Raw genomic sequence first — 12,542 nt, forward strand, 5'->3', positions numbered from 1 at the left:
GCTCCAGTTTCTTTCCACATTACAAAATAAAAATAAATATTAGATAGGATAATAACAAAGATTAAGGCATCTACTAATAGTATAAAAATAGACAATTTAGACAAGGAGTATATGCAAATCTAAGCAAAATCAATCTAAAAAATCTAATACACAATTTTTAATTGTAAATTTACAAATTGTTGAAAAAGATAATCCAGGATGTAATCCATTATGTATTAAATTTAGTATGTTTTACCAAGTTGTGTATGAATAACTTTTAACACAAAAAAATATATATTGGGGAAGTAGCTTAATGTGCCCATTGGAAATAAAGAATGCTAGCCCATTTTGGAATGCAAAGCTTAAGAAAATACAAACTTCAATCCATAGGAAAGCACTTTTTATTCAGTCTACACTCTGTAATCATACTATAGCTTAATTTACAAATTGTGATGTCATTATCAGACTTAACTCACAAGAGACTTTCATCCTTGGTCTATAAAAAAGGCAGTCCTCTGTTATAAAGCTTGAAACAATTGTAAGTGGCTGATATGCAAATATGGAAATACAGAAAAACTGTCAATTCAATGCTAGGATAACATAAGGGGTGATGCTCCAACTGAAATTGGTCCTAGGCATTTAGGTTTCTAGTATCTATCTTCTCCTTTAAAAAATAGGTTACTTTTTATATATTATCATTGGGTTTGGACAAATATTCTACATAATACCTATTGCATCCCTGAGCTTATTAGAAACTTGAAATAATATATATAAAGTATTGAATTTCTTTTCTTTGCATTTAAAAGATGAGCGCACTTCAGTAGATGCCATTGCTCAGGTGAGGGTTCCATGGTGTAATTGTTAGCACCCTGGACTTTGAATCTAGTAATCTGAGTTCGTATCTCGTGGGAGCTAACATTGTTTATTTTCCTTTTGTTCAAAGCTCCATTTTCATTCAATGTATGAGTATTGCAAATCTTCATTTAAAATTCATATAAATTCCATCATCTTCAGTGGTGTCCTTTGTTTAAACTCATATTTAAACTTATCAAATCAGAAGTATGTCAAATATTTGGAAATAAGAAAAGATGCAATAAGAATGCAGAGATCCATTACTTGTGCTCTGGTCTTTAGAAATTCTCAATTTTTTTTACTTCAGTGTGCACTAATGAGAGGGGAGCACATATCTTCTTCTTCTTCTAGTAACACCTAGTGCCCTCTATGTTTGAGCAGCAATATAATAACTAATTAATTTGCCCTTGCATATCTTAGTTATGCCATATTGCTTGATTTGAGACAAAAGTCACTGAGCCATGTAGAGAAAAATCTTCATCAGCCAAAGGATGACACTCCCACTGGCTTCTGATATGTATTTGAAGAGATTTTGTGATATATGTGTCAAGTATTCATGCACTCCACTGATGAGCTTATTCCATTCTTGTCCATCAAGAAAAGCAAATGGCCCATACGGGGATCGAACCCGTGACCTTGGCGTTATTAGCACCACGCTCTAACCAACTGAGCTAACCGGCCACAGATATCACTTCAAGCAAACACAAAACTGGCAAATGTACCTCAAAGCACAGATCATATTTTGTTTTTATAGCATTTCATTTTTCAAAAAAAAGCTTAAGCCATAGAGTCACTTGAAGCATGGGTATCATAAAAATGCTCCAGTTTCTTTCCACATTACAAAATAAAAATAAATATTAGATAGGATAATAACAAAGATTAAGGCATCTACTAATAGTATAAAAATAGACAATTTAGACAAGGAGTATATGCAAATCTAAGCAAAATCAATCTAAAAAATCTAATACACAATTTTTAATTGTAAATTTACAGATTGTTGAAAAAGATAATCCAGGATATAATCCATTATGTATTAAATTTAGTATGTTTTACCAAGTTGTGTATGAATAACTTTTAACACAAAAAAAGATATATTGGGGAAGTAGCTTAATGTGCCCATTGGAAATAAAGAATGCTAGCCCATTTTGGAATGCAAAGCTTAAGAAAATACAAACTTCAATCCATAGGAAAGCACTTTTTATTTAGTCTACACTCTGTAATCATACTATAGCTTAATTTACAAATTGTGATGTCATTATCAGACTTAACTCACAAGAGACTTTCATCCTTGGTCTATAAAAAAGGCAGTCCTCTGTTATAAAGCTTGAAACAATTGTAAGTGGCTGATATGCAAATATGGAAATACAGAAAAACTGTCAATTCAATGCTAGGATAACATAAGGGGTGATGCTCCAACTGAAATTGGTCCTAGGCATTTAGGTTTCTAGTATCTATCTTCTCCTTTAAAAAATAGGTTACTTTTTATATATTATCATTGGGTTTGGACAAATATTCTACATAATACCTATTGCATCCCTGAGCTTATTAGAAACTTGAAATAATATATATAAAGTATTGAATTTCTTTTCTTTGCATTTAAAAGATGAGCGCACTTCAGTAGATGCCATTGCTCAGGTGAGGGTTCCATGGTGTAATTGTTAGCACCCTGGACTTTGAATCTAGTAATTTGAATTTATATCTCGTGGGAGCTAACATTGTTTATTTTCCTTTTGTTCAAAGCTCCATTTTCATTCAATGTATGAGTATTGCAAATCTTCATTTAAAATTCATATAAATTCCATCATCTTCAGTGGTGTCCTTTGTTTAAACTCATTTTTAAACTTATCAAATCAGAAGTATGTCAAATATTTGGAAATAAGAAAAGATGCAATAAGAATGCAGAGATCCATTACTTGTGCTCTGGTCTTTAGAAATTCTCCATTTTTTTTTACTTCAGTGTGCACTAATGAGAGGGGAGCACATATCTTCTTCTTCTTCTAGTAACACCTAGTGCCCTCTATGTTTGAGCAGCAATATAATAACTGATTAATTTGCCGTTGCATATCTTAGTTATGCCATATTGCTTGATTTGAGACAAAAGTCACTGAGCCATGTAGAGAAAAATCTTCATCAGCCAAAGGATGACACTCCCACTGGCTTCTGATATGTATTTGAAGAGATTTTGTTATATATGTGTCTATGATGTTTTCAAGTATTCATGCACTCCACCGATGAGCTTATTCCATTCTTGTCCATCAAGAAAAGCAAATGGCCCATACGGGGATCGAACCCGTGACCTTGGCGTTATTAGCACCACGCTCTAACCAACTGAGCTAACCGGCCACAGATGTTACTGCAAGCAAACACAAAACTGGCAAATGTACCTCAAAGCACAGATCATATTTTGTTTTTATAGCATTTCATTTTTAAAAAAAAGATTAAGCCATAGAGTGATCTGAAGCATGGGTATCATAAAAATGCTCCAGTTTCTTTCCACATTACAAAATAAAAATAAATATTAGATAGGATAATAACAAAGATTAAGGCATCTACCAATAGTATAAAAATAGACAATTTAGACAAGGAGTATATGCAAATCTAAGCAAAATCAATCTAAAAAATCTAATACACAATTTTTAATTGTAAATTTACAAATTGTTGAAAAAGATAATCCAGGATGTAATCCATTATGTATTAAATTTAGTATGTTTTACCAAGTTGTGTATGAATAACTTTTAACACAAAAAAATATATATTGGGGAAGTAGCTTAATGTGCCCATTGGAAATAAAGAATGCTAGCCCATTTTGGAATGCAAAGCTTAAGAAAATACAAACTTCAATCCATAGGAAAGCACTTTTTATTCAGTCTACACTCTGTAATCATACTATTGCTTAATTTACAAATTGTGATGTCATTATCAGACTTAACTCACAAGAGACTTTCATCCTTGGTCTATAAAAAAGGCAGTCCTCTGTTATAAAGCTTGAAACAATTGTAAGTGGCTGATATGCAAATATGGAAATACAGAAAAACTGTCAATTCAATGCTAGGATAACATAAGGGGTGATGCTCCAACTGAAATTGGTCCTAGGCATTTAGGTTTCTAGTATCTATCTTCTCCTTTAAAAAATAGGTTACTTTTTATATATTATCATTGGGTTTGGACAAATATTCTACATAATACCTATTGCATCCCTGAGCTTATTAGAAACTTGAAATAATATATATAAAGTATTGAATTTCTTTTCTTTGCATTTAAAAGATGAGCGCACTTCAGTAGATGCCATTGCTCAGGTGAGGGTTCCATGGTGTAATTGTTAGCACCCTGGACTTTGAATCTAGTAATCTGAGTTCGTATCTCGTGGGAGCTAACATTGTTTATTTTCCTTTTGTTCAAAGCTCCATTTTCATTCAATGTATGAGTATTGCAAATCTTCATTTAAAATTCATATAAATTCCATCATCTTCAGTGGTGTCCTTTGTTTAAACTCATTTTTAAACTTATCAAATCAGAAGTATGTCAAATATTTGGAAATAAGAAAAGATGCAATAAGAATGCAGAGATCCATTACTTGTGCTCTGGTCTTTAGAAATTCTCAATTTTTTTTACTTCAGTGTGCACTAATGAGAGGGGAGCACATATCTTCTTCTTCTTCTAGTAACACCTAGTGCCCTCTATGTTTGAGCAGCAATATAATAACTAATTAATTTGCCCTTGCATATCTTAGTTATGCCATATTGCTTGATTTGAGACAAAAGTCACTGAGCCATGTAGAGAAAAATCTTCATCAGCCAAAGGATGACACTCCCACTGGCTTCTGATATGTATTTGAAGAGATTTTGTGATATATGTGTCAAGTATTCATGCACTCCACTGATGAGCTTATTCCATTCTTGTCCATCAAGAAAAGCAAATGGCCCATACGGGGATCGAACCCGTGACCTTGGCGTTATTAGCACCACGCTCTAACCAACTGAGCTAACCGGCCACAGATATCACTGCAAGCAAACACAAAACTGGCAAATGTACCTCAAAGCACAGATCATATTTTGTTTTTATAGCATTTCATTTTTCAAAAAAAAGCTTAAGCCATAGAGTCACTTGAAGCATGGGTATCATAAAAATGCTCCAGTTTCTTTCCACATTACAAAATAAAAATAAATATTAGATAGGATAATAACAAAGATTAAGGCATCTACTAATAGTATAAAAATAGACAATTTAGACAAGGAGTATATGCAAATCTAAGCAAAATCAATCTAAAAAATCTAATACACAATTTTTAATTGTAAATTTACAGATTGTTGAAAAAGATAATCCAGGATGTAATCCATTATGTATTAAATTTAGTATGTTTTACCAAGTTGTGTATGAATAACTTTTAACACAAAAAAATATATATTGGGGAAGTAGCTTAATGTGCCCATTGGAAATAAAGAATGCTAGCCCATTTTGGAATGCAAAGCTTAAGAAAATACAAACTTCAATCCATAGGAAAGCACTTTTTATTCAGTCTACACTCTGTAATCATACTATAGCTTAATTTACAAATTGTGATGTCATTATCAGACTTAACTCACAAGAGACTTTCATCCTTGGACTATAAAAAAGGCAGTCCTCTGTTATAAAGCTTGAAACAATTGTAAGTGGCTGATATGCAAATATGGAAATACAGAAAAACTGTCAATTCAATGCTAGGATAACATAAGGGGTGATGCTCCAACTGAAATTGGTCCTAGGCATTTAGGTTTCTAGTATCTATCTTCTCCTTTAAAAAATAGGTTACTTTTTATATATTATCATTGGGTTTGGACAAATATTCTACATAATACCTATTGCATCCCTGAGCTTATTAGAAACTTGAAATAATATATATAAAGTATTGAATTTCTTTTCTTTGCATTTAAAAGATGAGCGCACTTCAGTAGATGCCATTGCTCAGGTGAGGGTTCCATGGTGTAATTGTTAGCACCCTTGACTTTGAATCTAGTAATCTGAATTCATATCTCGTGGGAGCTAACATTGTTTATTTTCCTATTGTTCAAAGCTCCATTTTCATTCAATGTATGAGTATTGCAAATCTTCATTTAAAATTCATATAAATTCCATCATCTTCAGTGGTGTCCTTTGTTTAAACTCATTTTTAAACTTATCAAATCAGAAGTATGTCAAATATTTGGAAATAAGAAAAGATGCAATAAGAATGCAGAGATCCATTACTTGTGCTCTGGTCTTTAGAAATTCTCCATTTTTTTTTACTTCAGTGTGCACTAATGAGAGGGGAGCACATATCTTCTTCTTCTTCTAGTAACACCTAGTGCCCTCTATGTTTGAGCAGCAATATAATAACTAATTAATTTGCCCTTGCATATCTTAGTTATGCCATATTGCTGGATTTGAGACAAAAGTCACTGAGCCATGTAGAGAAAAATCTTCATCAGTCAAAGGATGACACTCCCACTGGCTTCTGATATATATTTGAAGAGATTTTGTGATATATGTGTCTATGATGTTTTTAAGTATTCATGCACTCCACCGATGAGCTTATTCCATTCTTGTCCATCAAGAAAAGCAAATGGCCCATACGGGGATCGAACCCTTGACCTTGGCGTTATTAGCACCACGCTCTAACCAACTGCGCTAACCGGCCACAGATATCACTGCAAGCAAACACAAAACTGGCAAATGTACCTCAAAGCACAGATCATATTTTGTTTTTATAGCATTTCATTTTTCAAAAAAAAGCTTAAGCCATAGAGTCACTTGAAGCATGGGTATCATAAAAATGCTCCAGTTTCTTTCCACATTACAAAATAAAAAATAATATTAGATAGGATAATAACAAAGATTAAGGCATCTACTAATAGTATAAAAATAGACAATTTAGACAAGGAGTATATGCAAATCTAAGCAAAATCAATCTAAAAAATCTAATACACAATTTTTAATTGTAAATTTACAGATTGTTGAAAAAGATAATCCAGGATGTAATCCATTATGTATTAAATTTAGTATGTTTTACCAAGTTGTGTATGAATAACTTTTAACACAAAAAAATAAATATTGGGGAAGTAGCTTAATGTGCCTATTGGAAATAAAGAATGCTAGCCCATTTTGGAATGCAAAGCTTAAGAAAATACAAACTTCAATCCATAGGAAAGCACTTTTTATTCCGTCTACACTCTGTAATCATACTATAGCTTAATTTACAAATTGTGATGTCATTATCAGACTTAACTCACAAGAGACTTTCATCCTTGGTCTATAAAAAAGGCAGTCCTCTGTTATAAAGCTTGAAACAATTGTAAGTGGCTGATATGCAAATATGGAAATACAGAAAAACTGTCAATTCAATGCTAGGATAACATAAGGGGTGATGCTCCAACTGAAATTGGTCCTAGGCATTTAGGTTTCTAGTATCTATCTTCTCCTTTAAAAAATAGGTTACTTTTTATATATTATCATTGGGTTTGGACAAATATTCTACATAATACCTATTGCATCGCTGAGCTTATTAGAAACTTGAAATAATATATATAAAGTATTGAATTTCTTTTCTTTGCATTTAAAAGATGAGTGCACTTCAGTAGATGCCATTGCTCAGGTGAGGGTTCCATGGTGTAATTGTTAGCACCCTGGACTTTGAATCTAGTAATCTGAGTTCATATCTCGTGGGAGCTAACATTGTTTATTTTCCTTTTGTTCAAAGCTCCATTTTCATTCAATGTATGAGTATTGCAAATCTTCATTTAAAATTCATATAAATTCCATCATCTTCAGTGGTGTCCTTTGTTTAAACTCATTTTTAAACTTATCAAATCAGAAGTATGTCAAATATTTGGAAATAAGAAAAGATGCAATAAGAATGCAGAGATCCATTATTTGTGCTCTGGTCTTTAGAAATTCTCCATTTTTTTTACTTCAGTGTGCACTAATGAGAGGGGAGCACATATCTTCTTCTTCTTCTAGTAACACCTAGTGCCCTCTATGTTTGAGCAGCAATATAATAACTGATTAATTTGCCCTTGCATATCTTAGTTATGCCATATTGCTTGATTTGAGACAAAAGTCACTGAGCCATGTAGAGAAAAATCTTTATCAGCCAAAGGATGACACTCCCACTGGCTTCTGATATGTATTTGAAGAGATTTTGTGATATATGTGTCTATGATGTTTTCAAGTATTCATGCACTCCACCGATGAGCTTATTCCATTCTTGTCCATCAAGAAAAGCAAATGGCCCATACGGGGATCGAACCCGTGACCTTGTCGTTATTAGCACCACGCTCTAACCAACTGAGCTAACCGGCCACAGATGTTACTGCAAGCAAACACAAAACTGGCAAATGTACCTCAAATTCACAGATCATATTTTGTTTTTATAGCATTTCATTTTTCAAAAAAAAGCTTAAGCCATAGAGTCACTTGAAGCATGGGTATCATAAAAATGCTCCAGTTTCTTTCCACATTACAAAATAAAAATAAATATTAGATAGGATAATAACAAAGATTAAGGCATCTACTAATAGTATAAAAATAGACAATTTATTCAAGGAGTATATGCAAATCTAAGCAAAATCAATCTAAAAAATCTAATACACAATTTTTAATTGTAAATTTACAGATTGTTGAAAAAGATAATCCCAGGATGTAATCCATTATGTATTAAATTTAGTATGTTTTACCAAGTTGTGTATGAATAACTTTTAACACAAAAAAATAAATATTGGGGAAGTAGCTTAATGTGCCTATTGGAAATAAAGAATGCTAGCCCATTTTGGAATGCAAAGCTTAAGAAAATACAAACTTCAATCCATAGGAAAGCACTTTTTATTCAGTCTACACTCTGTAATCATACTATAGCTTAATTTACAAATTGTGATGTCATTATCAGACTTAACTCACAAGAGACTTTCATCCTTGGTCTATAAAAAAGGCAGTCCTCTGTTATAAAGCTTGAAACAATTGTAAGTGGCTGATATGCAAATATGGAAATACAGAAAAACTGTCAATTCAATGCTAGGATAACATAAGGGGTGATGCTCCAACTGAAATTGGTCCTAGGCATTTAGGTTTCTAGTATCTATCTTCTCCTTTAAAAAATAGGTTACTTTTTATATATTATCATTGGGTTTGGACAAATATTCTACATAATACCTATTGCATCCCTGAGCTTATTAGAAACTTGAAATAATATATATAAAGTATTGAATTTCTTTTCTTTGCATTTAAAAGATGAGTGCACTTCAGTAGATGCCATTGCTCAGGTGAGGGTTCCATGGTGTAATTGTTAGCACCCTGGACTTTGAATCTAGTAATCTGAGTTCATATCTCGTGGGAGCTAACATTGTTTATTTTCCTTTTGTTCAAAGCTCCATTTTCATTCAATGTATGAGTATTGCAAATCTTCATTTAAAATTCATATAAATTCCATCATCTTCAGTGGTGTCCTTTGTTTAAACTCATTTTTAAACTTATCAAATCAGAAGTATGTCAAATATTTGGAAATAAGAAAAGATGCAATAAGAATGCAGAGATCCATTACTTGTGCTCTGGTCTTTAGAAATTCTCCATTTTTTTTACTTCAGTGTGCACTAATGAGAGGGGAGCACATATCTTCTTCTTCTTCTAGTAACACCTAGTGCCCTCTATGTTTGAGCAGCAATATAATAACTGATTAATTTGCCCTTGCATATCTTAGTTATGCCATATTGCTTGATTTGAGACAAAAGTCACTGAGCCATGTAGAGAAAAATCTTTATCAGCCAAAGGATGACACTCCCACTGGCTTCTGATATGTATTTGAAGAGATTTTGTGATATATGTGTCTATGATGTTTTCAAGTATTCATGCACTCCACCGATGAGCTTATTCCATTCTTGTCCATCAAGAAAAGCAAATGGCCCATACGGGGATCGAACCCGTGACCTTGGCGTTATTAGCACCACGCTCTAACCAACTGAGCTAACCGGCCACAGATGTTACTGCAAGCAAACACAAAACTGGCAAATGTACCTCAAATTCACAGATCATATTTTGTTTTTATAGCATTTCATTTTTCAAAAAAAAGCTTAAGCCATAGAGTCACTTGAAGCATGGGTATCATAAAAATGCTCCAGTTTCTTTCCACATTACAAAATAAAAATAAATATTAGATAGGATAATAACAAAGATTAAGGCATCTACTAATAGTATAAAAATAGACAATTTATTCAAGGAGTATATGCAAATCTAAGCAAAATCAATCTAAAAAATCTAATACACAATTTTTAATTGTAAATTTACAGATTGTTGAAAAAGATAATCCCAGGATGTAATCCATTATGTATTAAATTTAGTATGTTTTACCAAGTTGTGTATGAATAACTTTTAACACAAAAAAATATATATTGGGGAAGTAACTTAATGTGCCCATTGGAAATAAAGAATGCTAGCCCATTTTGGAATGCAAAGCTTAAGAAAATACAAACTTCAATCCATAGGAAAGCACTTTTTATTCAGTCTACACTCTGTAAACATACTATAGCTTAATTTACAAATTGTGATGTCATTATCAGACTTAACTCACAAGAGACTTTCATCCTTGGTCTATAAAAAGGCAGTCCTCTGTTATAAAGCTTGAAACAATTGTAAGTGGCTGATATGCAAATATGGAAATACTGAAAAACTGTCAATTCAATGCTAGGATAACATAAGGGGTGATGCTCCAACTGAAATTGGTCCTAGGCATTTAGGTTTCTAGTATCTATCTTCTCCTTTAAAAAATAGGTTACTTTTTATATATTATCATTGGTTTTGGACAAATATTCTACATAATACCTATTGCATCCCTGAGCTTATTAGAAACTTGAAATAATATATATAAAGTATTGAATTTCTTTTCTTTGCATTTAAAAGATGAGCGCACTTCAGTAGATGCCATTGCTCAGGTGAGGGTTCCATGGTGCAATTGTTAGCACCCTGGACTTTGAATCTAGTAATTTGAATTCATATCTCGTGGAAGCTAACATTGTTTATTTTCCTTTTGTTCAAAGCTCCATTTTCATTCAATGTATGAGTATTGCAAATCTTCATTTAAAATTCATATAAATTCCATCATCTTCAGTGGTGTCCTTTGTTTAAACTCATTTTTAAACTTATCAAATCAGAAGTATGTCAAATATTTGGAAATAAGAAAAGATGCAATAAGAATGCAAAGATCCATTACTTGTGCTCTGGTCTTTAGAAATTCTCCATTTTTTTTTACTTCAGTGTGCACTAATGAGAGGGGAGCACATATCTTCTTCTTCTTCTAGTAACACCTAGTGCCCTCTATGTTTGAGCAGCAATATAATAACTGATAAATTTGCCCTTGCATATCTTAGTTATGCCATATTGCTTGATTTGAGACAAAAGTCACTGAGCCATGTAGAGAAAAATCTTCATCAGCCAAAGGATGACACTCCCACTGGCTTCTGATATGTATTTGAAGAGATTTTGTGATATATGTGTCTATGATGTTTTCAAGTATTCATGCACTCCACCGATGAGCTTATTCCATTCTTGTCCATCAAGAAAAGCAAATTGCCCATACGGGGATCAAACCCGTGACCTTGGCGTTATTAGCACCACGCTCTAACCAACTGAGCTAACCGGCCACATATATCAGTGCAAGCAAACACAAAACTGGCAAATGTACCTCAAAGCACAGATCATATTTTGTTTTTATAGCATTTCATTTTTCAAAAAAAAGCTTAAGCCATAGAGTCACTTGAAGCATGGGTATCATAAAAATGCTCCAGTTTCTTTCCACATTACAAAATAAAAATAAATATTAGATAGGATAATAACAAAGATTAAGGCATCTACTAATAGTATAAAAATAGACAATTTAGACAAGGAGTATATGCAAATCTAAGCAAAGTCAATCTAAAAAATCTAATACACAATTTTTAATTGTAAATTTACAGATTGTTGAAAAAGATAATCCAGGATGTAATCCATTATGTATTAAATTTAGTATGTTTTACCAAGTTGTGTATGAATAACTTTTAACACAAAAAAATATATATTGGGGAAGTAGCTTAATGTGCCCATTGGAAATAAAGAATGCTAGCCCATTTTGGAATGCAAAGCTTAAGAAAATACAAACTTCAATCCATAGGAAAGCACTTTTTATTCAGTCTACACTCTGTAATCATACTATAGCTTAATTTACAAATTGTGATGTCATTATCAGACTTAACTCACAAGAGACTTTCATCCTTGGTCTATAAAAAAAGGCAGTCCTCTGTTATAAAGCTTGAAACAATTGTAAGTGGCTGATATGCAAATATGGAAATACAGAAAAACTGTCAATTCAATGCTAGGATAACATAAGGGGTGATGCTCCAACTGAAATTGGTCCTAGGCATTTAGGTTTCTAGTATCTATCTTCTCCTTTAAAAAATAGGTTACTTTTTATATATTATCATTGGGTTTGGACAAATATTCTACATAATACCTATTGCATCCCTGAGCTTATTAGAAACTTGAAATAATATATATAAAGTATTGAATTTCTTTTCTTTGCATTTAAAAGATGAGCGCACTTCAGTAGATGCCATTGCTCAGGTGAGGGTTCCATGGTGTAATTGTTAGCACCCTGGACATTGAATCTAGTAATCTGAGTTCATATCTAGTGGGAGCTAACATTGTTTATTTTCCTTTTGTTCAAAGCTCCATTTTCA

At 32.5% G+C, this 12,542-nt stretch overlaps 7 non-coding genes across 7 annotated transcripts; all 7 read right to left on the minus strand.

Moving 5' to 3' along the window:
- Positions 1-1,438: 1,438 nt before the first annotated feature.
- On the minus strand, positions 1,439-1,512 carry TRNAI-AAU (transfer RNA isoleucine (anticodon AAU)). Its single transcript has one exon. It is a non-coding gene; the product is annotated as a tRNA-Ile (tRNA).
- Positions 1,513-3,100: 1,588 nt separating this feature from the next.
- TRNAI-AAU (transfer RNA isoleucine (anticodon AAU)) lies at positions 3,101-3,174 on the minus strand. Its single transcript has one exon. It is a non-coding gene; the product is annotated as a tRNA-Ile (tRNA).
- Positions 3,175-4,748: 1,574 nt separating this feature from the next.
- On the minus strand, positions 4,749-4,822 carry TRNAI-AAU (transfer RNA isoleucine (anticodon AAU)). The gene has a single exon. It is a non-coding gene; the product is annotated as a tRNA-Ile (tRNA).
- Positions 4,823-6,410: 1,588 nt separating this feature from the next.
- Positions 6,411-6,484, minus strand: TRNAI-AAU (transfer RNA isoleucine (anticodon AAU)). Its single transcript has one exon. It is a non-coding gene; the product is annotated as a tRNA-Ile (tRNA).
- A 1,587-nt stretch (positions 6,485-8,071) lies between these two features.
- Positions 8,072-8,145, minus strand: TRNAI-AAU (transfer RNA isoleucine (anticodon AAU)). The gene has a single exon. It is a non-coding gene; the product is annotated as a tRNA-Ile (tRNA).
- A 1,589-nt stretch (positions 8,146-9,734) lies between these two features.
- Positions 9,735-9,808, minus strand: TRNAI-AAU (transfer RNA isoleucine (anticodon AAU)). Its single transcript has one exon. It is a non-coding gene; the product is annotated as a tRNA-Ile (tRNA).
- Positions 9,809-11,397: 1,589 nt separating this feature from the next.
- Positions 11,398-11,471, minus strand: TRNAI-AAU (transfer RNA isoleucine (anticodon AAU)). Its single transcript has one exon. It is a non-coding gene; the product is annotated as a tRNA-Ile (tRNA).
- Between the last annotated feature and the right edge of the window lie 1,071 nt (positions 11,472-12,542).

The sequence above is a fragment of the Pseudophryne corroboree genome, chromosome 11, assembly GCF_028390025.1.
Source record: "Pseudophryne corroboree isolate aPseCor3 chromosome 11, aPseCor3.hap2, whole genome shotgun sequence".
Classification (NCBI taxonomy): domain Eukaryota; kingdom Metazoa; phylum Chordata; class Amphibia; order Anura; family Myobatrachidae; genus Pseudophryne; species Pseudophryne corroboree.